The sequence below is a fragment of the Oncorhynchus keta genome, chromosome 22, assembly GCF_023373465.1.
Source record: "Oncorhynchus keta strain PuntledgeMale-10-30-2019 chromosome 22, Oket_V2, whole genome shotgun sequence".
Classification (NCBI taxonomy): Eukaryota; Metazoa; Chordata; class Actinopteri; order Salmoniformes; family Salmonidae; genus Oncorhynchus; species Oncorhynchus keta.
Window position 1 is genome coordinate 17,723,084 of NC_068442.1, and position 11,588 is coordinate 17,734,671.

The window sequence follows — 11,588 nt, forward strand, 5'->3', positions numbered from 1 at the left end:
TCCACAGTAAAATGATTCCTATATCGACATAACCTGAAAGGCCACTCAGGAAGGAAGAAGCCACTACTCCAAACCGCCATAAAAAAGCCAGACCACGGTTTGCAACTGCACATGGGGACGTAAATCATACTTTTAGGAGAAATGTCCTCTGGTCTGATGAAACTAAACTGTTTGGCCATAATGACCATCGTTATGTTAGGAGGAAAAAGGGGGAGGCTGGCAAGCCAAAGAACACCATCCCAACCTTGAAGCACGGGGGTGGCAGCATCATGTTGTGGGGGTGCTTTGCTTCAGGAACGACTGGTGCACTTCACAAAATAGATGGCTTCATGAGAAAGGAAAATTACGTGGATAAATTGACGCAACATCAAGACATCAGTCAGGAAGTTAAAGCTTGGTCGCAAATGAGTCTTCCAAATGGACAATGACCCCAACCATACTTCCAAAGTTGTGGCAAAATGGCTTAAGGACAACAAAGTCAAGGTATTGGAGTGGCCATCATAAAGCCCTGACCTCAATCCTATAGAAAATGTGTGGGCGCAACTGAAAAAGCGTGCGTGAGCAAGGATGCTTACAAACCTGAATCAGTTACACCAACTCTGTCAGAAGGAATGGGCCAAAATTCACCCAACTTACTGTAGGAAGCTTTTGGAAGGCTACCCGAAATGTTTGACCCAAGATAAACAATTCAAATGCAATGCTACCAAATATGAATCGAGTGTGTCATGAAATAAATAATTCTCTATTATTCTGACATTTCACATTCTTAAATGGGGAGGCGCACTGGAGGCCTGATGCGTGGGGCTGGTACAGGTGGCACCGGACTGGTGACACACACTTCAGGGCGAGTACGGGTAGGAGGCACAGGACGTACTGGACTGGGGAGGCGTACAGGTGGCACCGGATTCGGGACACGCACTTCAGGGTGAGTGCGGTGAGAAGGAAGAGGACGTATTGGGCTGTGAAGGTGCACCGGAGGCCTGATGCGTAAAGCTTGCACAAAAGGTACTGGTTCGATGACACATCTCGCACGGCAAGTGCGAGGAGCTAGCACAGGATGGACTGGGCTGTGGAGGCGCACTGGAGACCTGGCGCGTAGAGCCGGCACAAATTGTACCGGAGCGATGACACACTTTGCATGGCGAGTGCGAAGGAGCTAGCACAGGACGTACTGGACTGTGGAGGCGTACATCTGGGCGAGTGTGAGGAGCAGGCACAGGACGTACCGGACTGGGGAGGCGCACTGGAGGCCTGATGCATGGGACCGGCACAGATTGCACCGGACTGGTAACACGCTCCTCCAAACGCCTGCGTTGCCGCATACCCCTCGCCAACTCCATTCTCCGGTATCCCTCCTCGCACTGTTCCATTGATTCCCAGGCGGGCTCTGGCACTCTCCCAGGGTCGACCGACCACCTCTCTACCGCCTCCCATGTTGTCACCAGATCACACGTCGGCTCCGCCGACCACCCCGTGTACCCCCCCCCCCCAAAAAATGTGGACCATCTTTTGGCTTTCCTTGTGGCCGCAAACCCCGGCGTCTTCATTTTTCTCCCTCCCTCCCGCCAAGGAAGGCGATCCTGTCCTGCCAGAATTTCTTCCCAAGTCCAGGATCCCTTCCCATCCAGGATCTCCTCCCAAGTCCAGGATACACTCTCCTCCTGGGCACACTGCTTGGTCCTGATGTTGTGGGATATTTTGTCACGATCGTTTGTAGAAACAGACCAAGGCGTAGTGAATGTTGAGTTCCACATAATAGTCATCTCAGGGATGCTATTTGAAAATGTCACACAGAAGCAATTTCTGGTTTTGTTCATAACTTAACAGTCATTAGACATGCATTCATAAAATTACACTAAAACTGTGTAGGACATCACTAAATAATTCATAATAACAACCCAAATGTTAAAAGTTGCAGAGTTGTCTTTTAAGTCAATTTGACGACATCTTATTAATGCAGGCTGGTGAGGCAAAGTTGTTTCCTACTAATTATTTAACTACAATACTTTAGCAATGTCATCGTCTCGTCAAGCCTCTATATCGTATTTTAGGCAAAACAATCATTAGCCCCCGTTAAGAATGACTAGGCATCACTAAACCTTTGGGAGTCAATATGGCTGAGAGCAGCTTGAGAAAATTGATAACAACCAAGTGACAGAGGGGCAACCCATGAATAGCAGTTGTGTTACTGTGGCTATAGAAGTGAATATAGTCATTGTTTACCTCAACTGTCAAGAGATACAGTACTAGCGTATATCAGGTCACACAAAATACCAACACAGTGTTCTCCGCAGTAAAACAACACCTCAACATGTCAGGGATGTAATGCCTTTCACCTTTTAAAAGAGTCATGATCTATGTTTGTGTCTGTCCAATAAAAATTGAGCCAACAGTGTGTCTGCTGCCGAGGAGATAAGGCTAGAGGAGCGGGGGCGAAATGTGCTGTGTTTGAACTTCAGGTAGCATGTGATGACTTAATTCTCCTTCCTGTCTCACTCATGCATTCCCTGACCTTTCTTTCTAATCCCTTTCCAGACCACTGTGTTTGTCAAAGGGCCTGGCGGTATGACCTGCCTCCCGCCATGATAAAATCAAATTATTTCCATTCAGGGCCCACTCTGACGCTCCCTCTGTCTATCTGCCTGTGTCTTCACGCATGCCCTCACGTGTGTTCAATGTGGTTTGTGTATAGGAGTACAGATGCCACTATACCACAGTTATATGGCTTGCCTTCAATTTTTTTTTACGTCTTCTCAAGCATCCCTATGGAAATGTGACTTCACAGACAGTTTGGTCATGTGTGACTGGCATGATTTTCAAGGTCAATTTTAATTACTTGTGGCCATGTGAGTTGTATGTGTGAATGTGATGTTTCTCTGTGGTAAGGTATTTTGGAAGGGTGGATTTATATGCATGTTTTGTACCAAACAAACATCTAAACCCAACATGCAACAATTTGAAAGATCTTACTGAATTACAGTTCATATAAGGAAATCAGTCAAATTTAATAAATTCATTAGGCTATGGATTTCACATGACTGGGAATACAGATATGCATCTGTTGGTCACAGATACTGTACCTTTAAAAAAAAGTAGATGAATGGCACAACAATGGGCTCAGCATCTCGTCACGGTACCTCTGTGCATTCAAATTGCCATCGATAAAATGCAATTGTGTTCGCGGTTGTGAGGCTAGTTGGACATACTGCCACATTTTCTAAAATTATGTTGGAGACAGCTTATGGTAGAGAAATTATAATTCAATTATCTGGCAACAGCTCTGGTGGACATTCCTGCAGTCAGCATTTGCACACCAATTGCACACTCTTTGGCATTGTGTTGAGACATGTGTCATTTATTGTCCCCAGCACAAGGTGCACCTGTGTAATGATCATGCTGTTTAATCAGCTTCTTGATATACCACACCTGTTAGGTGAATTGAGTATCTTGACAAAGGAGAAACGCTCACTAATAGGGATGTAAACAAATTTTAATTAAATAATCTTTTTGTGCATATGGAACATTTTTGGGATATTTTATTTCAGCTCATGATACATGTGACCAACACTATACATGTTGTATTAATATGTGTATATATATGGTCATTAGTGTAACCACATCATTTTCAAACGCTTTTAAAACACGGAAGCCAACCACAGAAACTATGGATACAACTTTCTCTGCACTTGTCATTATCAAAGTTCATATGTGCGCCACAACATAGCCCTGTATTAGCATGTTTCTGTTAGCTGATACATCATGACAAGACACACCATATTACTGTCCTGCTAATGGGCCTGGACTTTGTAGGCTAAACTGCAGAGAAATAACCCGTAACTGATCCAAATGGTTGCCCAACCAGGCAGGCTAGATGCAGTTATTTCGAAAATGAATATGCATTCAAAACCACAGGCTTTTGAGAAGTTTTTTTTAATTAAATAGGCTTATTCACTGCAGTTTACAGTCTAGTCTAGAGTTTTGTATTCAAAACAATAATAACATTCTTCATTACATTGTGTTGTTGTAGCCTAGGTAGGATACATTTCTTGTCCCTAAAAAACGTTTCAAGCTGTGTACCTGGGGAGCGCACATGTAGGTTACCTATAATTTCGTCATCTGATAAACTTTTTTCTTTCTTTCGCTGTGTAAATTGACTGGATATATTCACTGCATATTAAGCCTACCATTGAATTGTGAATTATGGGCTAATATGCATAGCCTACACTTATAATGTTTGCTGTAGGCTCCATCTCAAGCCTGTCTGTCTTCATTGACCTGTTGCACAATAACACACCTGGCCTCTCAGCTGCCACGGCTATTCCTTTTAAATCTTGTGGGGTCCCAGGAAAAGCCAGACTACAAAAGCTTGTTGGACACTTGTTTCAACTTATTTTCTTCAGCCTACTAATAGCCTATTGGAGGAGAGATGCACACTTGCTCTTGCTTGCTGAATGTAACAGACTACAGCATTAACGGGCGGGGAGTTGGAAGGAGAGACCCATATTTTCCTCTTGTAGGCCTATCTTAATACTGAGCTACATCCTGACAAAATAAGCCTACACCATATGAGTGCCCTGATTAATGTACCTTTCTGGACCTTCTACACTGTTGAGAATAGATGCAAACCTATCCAAATGGTTGCATAATCAGGCCTAGGCTGTTATTTTGGCATGAAAGAAAACATGACCTGTGAGCAGTTTTCATATTAGCCTATATCAATGCAGTTTACAATAATTGTGTATTCACTTGATAATAACTAAATCCTCTGTGTTGTTGTAGCCCAGGTATAATAATGTTATTGTCTCAAAACATAGGCCTAGTCAATAGTGGAGCTTTGCGTGCCCGGTGACCACAGAGCGCAGCCTGGAGGAACACACTACAGATCTGCCATTTCACAAGCATGTTGCTATACCCGCAATGACATCTGCTAAACATGTGTATGTGACAAATAACATTTTATTTAATTGGATTTCATTAACTTATTTTTCTTGGACTTTGACAGGTAAATATTTAGCAAATGAATGGCCTAATTGGGCGGCAGCGTAGCCTAGTGGTTAGAGTGTTGGACTAGTACCTGAAAGCTTGCAAGATCAAATCCCCGAGCTAACAAGGTACAAATCTGTCATTCTGCCCCTGAACAAGGCAGTTAACCCACTGTTCCTAGGGCGTAATTGAAAATATGAATTTGTTCTTAACTGACTTGCCTAGTTAAATAAAGGTTAAAACATTTTTATTTTATTTTTATGTCTAGCTTCTTTCTGAGGCTACACATCACTAGCCTCTCTCTTCCAGCTGTTCTCGTACAAAACAGGCGCAGGCTACGCAAGTCTCTCTGGCAATCTTCTTTTTTTCTATTATTTATTTTACCTTTATTTAATTGGAAAGTCAGTTAAGAACATTAAGAACAAATTTGTATTTACAATGACGGCCTACCCTGGCCAAACCCGGACGGCGCTGAGCCAATTGTGTGCCGACCTATGGGACTCCCTATCACGGCCGGTAGTGATACAGCCTGGAATCAAACCAGGGTCTGTAGTGATGCCTCTAGCACTGAGATGCAGTGCCTTAGACCGATGCACCACTCTCCTTCTCATGAAATCCCAAGAAAAGTCATAGACTACAAAAGCTATAGGACATTTCTTTTGATCATTTTTTTTCTACTAGGCCTAATAGCCTATTCGTGGAAAGAAGCAGGCTTGCTTTGCAGAATGTAAAACAGGCCTACGGCATAGAAAATGCATGTCAGGTGAAGTTGAGGAGAGAGAGTACATTGGTGTGATACATTTTTGCCAGTTATGATAACATTGTCGCACTGATGCATTGCAAATAGTTGCACAAAACATACAGTGATGAGCACAGTGAAAAATAAAACCCAAAGAAATTGACAACCATTTGAAAAATGGAAATCACTTGCAAACCACTTGAGCAACGAGGCAATGACAAAGATGTGCAGGCTAAAGGACGTTCGTTTTTGAATTGCTTCAGTTAAATACGAGTTACTAGATCATTTTTAATTGGGTCTACATGTACATTGAATTATTATTTGCTGTTGTCACTATGACAATGAACACACCCTGAAAGCATTGAATTGTCTGAATCAGTTAGAGACCTCATGAATGGTCTTATGGTGTTACTACCACCTTAATAGGCAGTGTGCAGTAGGATGCGTTGATCAGTTGATTGACAGGTGTAGGAATGTAGAACGATAAACTTTCCTCTAGTGTGGATGCTCGCCAACATTTTATAGTTACAATATGTAGCCAATAGTTAATCAATATATGTAACGTTATAGTTATTGGCATGGTGGATGGCCCGGGCCTTAACTCTGCTTTAACTTTAGCTGTGTTGTGTCAGAGTTATCACAACAAAACTAGCCTACTCTAGCAAGTTTGCCACAGGCAGGCTTCGGGATGTAAAGCAGATGTCTATTACTTCCGTTGTTTGGTTGTGCCCATAGCAACGTTCAAAAATGGATATGAGTGCATTCGGGGTGAGTGGCCTGTATCTGTGTGTGTGTGTGATACACACTGTGGCATTTGTCTGTGCTCTGGGTGTCCCTTGAGTGTCAGGCCTCCTCTTCCTTGTCCCCTTCACTCTAAAGGACAAGAACGAAGTAATGTAGGCTGCATTATTTACATTTTATGACATTTCTGTCATTTAGTAGACGCTATTATCCAGAGCGGATTAAGCAAATGCCTTCGTGAACAGATGTTTGAGGGCTGCTGGAGTCGAGACGATGGATGGAGCCGCTGGCAGGCACACCCTGCTGGAAGGAGGGAGAGGGAGAGTATCAGGAGAGTATGGGGGAGTTGGCATTTCCAGCATGCCAGGGTGCCATGACTCCACTTCAATTCTTACCTTCCCCACAATCAAATAACATCAAATGGTATTTGTCACAAGTGTAGACCTTACCGTGAAATGCTTACTTACAAGCCCTTAACCAACAATCCAGTTTTAGGAAAAATAAGAGTTAGGAAAATATTTACAAAATAACCTAAAGCCTACCAGCATAGTGGAGTCTGCCACTAGCACAGTCAGTGTAGTCAGCTCAGCTATCCCCTTTGAGACCGTGTTTGTGCCTCGATCTAGGATGGGCAAAAATAAACATGGTGGTGTTCGCCTTAGCAATCTCACTGGAATAAAGACCTCCTCCATTCCTGACATTATTGAATGAGATTGTTCAACAAAGAACATTTGTCACAAGAAATTAGCTCCTTGGTAAACAGAACATAGATGAGTCCTGAAGCAACCTTCCAGAAAATCGGAACGGAAATGTCACTCCACCAAACCTGAAGTCTTCCGACTAGCTTGGAAACACAGTGCCGTGTAATATCGAAGAGCCCTCACTGTTGCTCAATCATCCTATTTTTCAAACCTAATTGAGAATAAGAAAATTTCAACATTTTCTTTTTGATACTGTTGCAAAGCTAACTAAAAAGAAGCATTCCCCAAGAGAGGATGGCTTTCACTTCAGCAGTGATGAATTAATTAACTTCTTCGACGAAAAGATCATGATCATTTGAAAGCAAATGACGGACTCCTCTTTGAATCTGCATATTTTTCCAAAGCTCAGTTGTCCTGAGTGTGCACAGAACTGCCAGGACATATGATCAATGGAGAGACTCAAGTTTTTTAATACTATATCTCTTGACACATTCACAAAAATAGTCATGGCCTATAAACCTTCAAGCTGCATACTGGAACCTATTCCAACTAAATTACTGAAAGAGCTACTTCCTGTGTTTGGCCCTCCTATGTTAAACATAAAAAATGGTGATGTCATTCGGAAACCCAATGTCAACTTTCACTGCTATTCAGACGAAACAGAGCTGTACATTTTGACGAAGCCCCAAAATGGCCTACCCTGGAATCCTGTGTTTCAGATATAAGGAAGTAGATGACGGCAAATGTTTTACTTTTACACTCAGACAAAACAGAGGTGCTAGTTCTGGGTCCCAAGAAACAAAAGGATCTGCTGTTCGATCAGACAATTAGTCTTGATGGTTGTACAGTCATCTCAAATAAAACTGGGAAGGACCTTGGCGTTACTCTGGTTCCTGATCTTTCTTTTGACGAACATATCAAGAACATTTCAAGGACAGCTTTTTTCCTTCATCGTAACATTGCAAAAATCTGAAACTTATTGTCCAGAAATGATGCAGAAAAGCTAATCCATGCTTTTGTCAATTCTAGATTAGACTACTGCAATGCTCTACTCTCCAGTTACCCAAATAAAGCACTAAATAAAGTTCAGTTAGTGCTAAACACAACTGCTAGAATTTTGACTAGAACCACAAAAATGTATCATATTACTCCAGTGCCAGCCTCTCTACACTGGCTTCCTGTTAAGGCTAGGGCTGCTAACCTACAAAAGCATTACATGGGCTTATTCCTACCATCTATCCGATTTGGTCCTGCCATACATACCTACACGTACACGACCATCACAAGACGCAGGCCTCCTTATTGTCCCAAGAATTTCTAAGCAAACAGCTGGAGGCAGGGCTTTCTCCTGTAGCGCTCCATCTTTATGGAATGGTCTGCCTATCCATGTGAGAGACGCAGACTCTCAACCTTTAAGTCATTACTGAAGAATTCTCTCTTCAGTAGGTCCTATGATTGAGTGTAGTCTGGCTCAGGGATGCGAAGGTAAACGGCAAGGCACTGGAGCGACGAACCACCCTTGCTGTCTCTGCCTGGAGGGCTTCCCTCTCTCCACTGTGATTCTCTGCCTCTGACCCTATTACTGGGGCTGACTCACTGGCTTACTAGAGCTCTTCCATGCCGTCCCTAAGAGGGGTGCATCACATGCCAGGTTTTTTCAACCCACTTGAGTGGGTTGAGTCACTGACGTGATCTTCCTGTCTGGTCTTGCGCCCCCTCTGGCTTGTGTGGTGGAGGAGAGCTTTGTGGGTTATACTCAGCCTTGTCTCAGAGTAGTAAGTTGGTGGTCTGTTGATATCCCTCTAGTGGTGTGGAGACTGTGCTTTGGCAAAGTGGGTGGGGTTATATCCTGCCTGGTTGGTACAGGGGTATCGTCGGACAGGTCCACATTGTCCCCTACCCCCCTTCTCAGCTTTCAGTATCTATGCTGCAATAGTCTATGTGCCAGGGGGCTAGGGTCAGTTTGTCCTATCTGGTGAAATTCTCCTGTCTTGTGAACTTAAGCATGCTCCCTCTAATTCGCCCATTTCTCAAATCCTCTTTCTCTCTCCCCCCTCCCCTGTAGGACCTGAGCCCTAGGACCATGCTCAGGTCTACCTGACCAGATGACCCCTGGCTGTCCGTGTCCCCAGTCCACCCTTTCATGCTGCTGCTCCAGTTTCAACTGTTCTACCTGCAGCTTTGGAACCCTGACCTGTTCACCGGACATGCTACCTTGTCCTGGACATGCTGTTTTCAACCCCCCCACTCCACTCACTATCTCTCTCGCTCTCTCGCTCTCTCGCTCTCTCTCTGTTTTGAATTCAACAAAATGTGAAATAATTAAAGGGGTATGAATACTTTCTGAAGGCACTGTAATTCCTTCTCACATCTACACGCTCTCCTCCTCTCACCTCTTCCCTTCGCTTGTGGATTTTAGTGAACAATACAACAGCTGTCTGTGGCCAGGCGCAAAAACCTCTCCAAGCCAAACCATACCATAAAAGGTAACCACTACACAGCCTAGATCGTTGTCATCATATTATTGTTATAGTCAACAAACTAGAACTAAAGCATTAGTAATCCTAATCCAATCCATGTGCACAAGCACGCATTACAGGTTACAGCAAGCAGTTTAGAAGTTGCTCCGGTGGGCACAAGTGGCAATAAATTAATGAAACTAAATGCTTGACTTGGAATAGTTGCAGTGTTGGATAGCCTTAGCCAGCTAGCTTGTATAAATAGCATTCTTCTCCATTTGAATCAGTTTGTTGAGTAGGCTAAATTAGCTGCATTAGCTAAGTAAGTAAAAATCTCTCTCTCTCTCTCTCTGTGTCTCTGCTGCTTCTCCTTGATTTCTGAAGAAATACATTTGTTCAAAACTATTCAACTCTTCTCTTTCTTTCTCTTTGAGTCAACTACTCACCACATGTATGCACTGCAGTGCTAGCCAGCATGAGCTTATATTTTAATTCTCTGATCCTTTGTTTGGATGGACAAGATGTAGTTCATGCTGATGTAGATGTAGTTCATCTTATAGCTTGGATGACATCCTCCGGAACTCGTCATAATTACTGTGTAAGTCTATAAAAGGGGGTGAGAACCATGAGCCTCATGTACCCAGAGGAGGACGGAAAATAGCCATTCTCATGCTACACCAGGCCTGGGCAATCACATCCAGATATGCTACTTATTTAACTTGCACTTTTAACATGCACAGACATAAACCACATCCATGCTCTCCATTTGGTATGTATTTTCATTAATAAACATGCAATGAACTACTAGGTACGGCAACTGCTCCGCCCACAACCGTAAGGCTCTCCAGAGGGTAGTGAGGTCTGCACAACGCATCACGGGGGCAAACTACTTGCCCTCCAGGACACCTACACCACCCGATGTTACAGGAAGGCCTTAAAGATCATCAAGGACAACAACCACCCGAGCCATTGCCTGTTCACCCCGCTATCATCCAGAAGGCGAGGTCAGTACAGGTGCCTCAAAGCTGGGACCGAGAGACTGAAAAACAGCTTCTATCTCAAGGCCATCAGACTGTTAAACAGCCACCACTAACATTGAGTGGCTGCTGCCAACACACTGACTCAACTCCAGCCACTTTAATAATGGGAATTGATGGGAATTGATGTAAAATATATCACTAGCCACTTTAAACAATGCTACTTAATGTAATGTCTACATACCCTACATTATTCATCTCATATGTATATACTGTACTCTATATCATCTACTGCATCTTTATGTAATACATGTAGCACTAGCCACTTTAAACTATACCCCTTTGTTTACATACCCTACATTACTAATCTCATATGTATATACTATACTCGATACCATCTACTGCATCTTGCCTATGACGCTCTGTACCATCACTCATTCATATATCTTTATGTGCATAATCTTTATCCCTTTACACTTGTGTATAATGTAGTAGTTTTGGAATTGTTAGTTAGATTACTCGTTGGTTATTACTGCATTGTCGGAACTAGAAGCACAAGCATTTCGCTACACTCGCATTAACATCTGCTAACCATGCGTATGTGACAAATACATTTGATTTGATTTAGGAGGGAGAAGTAAACTGTGCATTCAGCATCACGGACATAACTCTTGTTAACGGGTATGCACAAAAACACAAGAAAGAGAGAGAGCTCAACATTACATTTAAATTACTCAATCAGTGTGAGGAGTGAATTCTCTGGTGGTCATTGACTAGAGCAGTGAAGTCAGGTATAGTTTCTGACGTCGCTATGCGCAGGATTGCTGAAAGGTGAGAGTCAGTAAGAGATGATCTGTGCCTTGACTTGCTATATTTCATCACAAATGTCTGTTCACATACATAGGTTGACCCAAACAATACAAATATCTTCTGAGCATGACTCCAAGTTTTATTTGAGAGATGCATAGAACCTCCTCATTGACATTGG

The 11,588-nt window shown here is 43.1% G+C and overlaps 1 long non-coding RNA gene across 1 annotated transcript in view; it reads left to right on the plus strand.

The window, feature by feature from the left end:
* Nucleotides 1-9,506, plus strand: part of LOC127910596 (uncharacterized) — a 44,231-nt gene extending 34,725 nt beyond the window's left edge. Inside the window, exon 3 of the long non-coding RNA XR_008075412.1 lies at nt 9,230-9,506. This is a non-coding gene — a long non-coding RNA (uncharacterized LOC127910596). The remainder of the gene's footprint in view (nt 1-9,229) is intronic.
* Nucleotides 9,507-11,588: the final 2,082 nt, after the last annotated feature.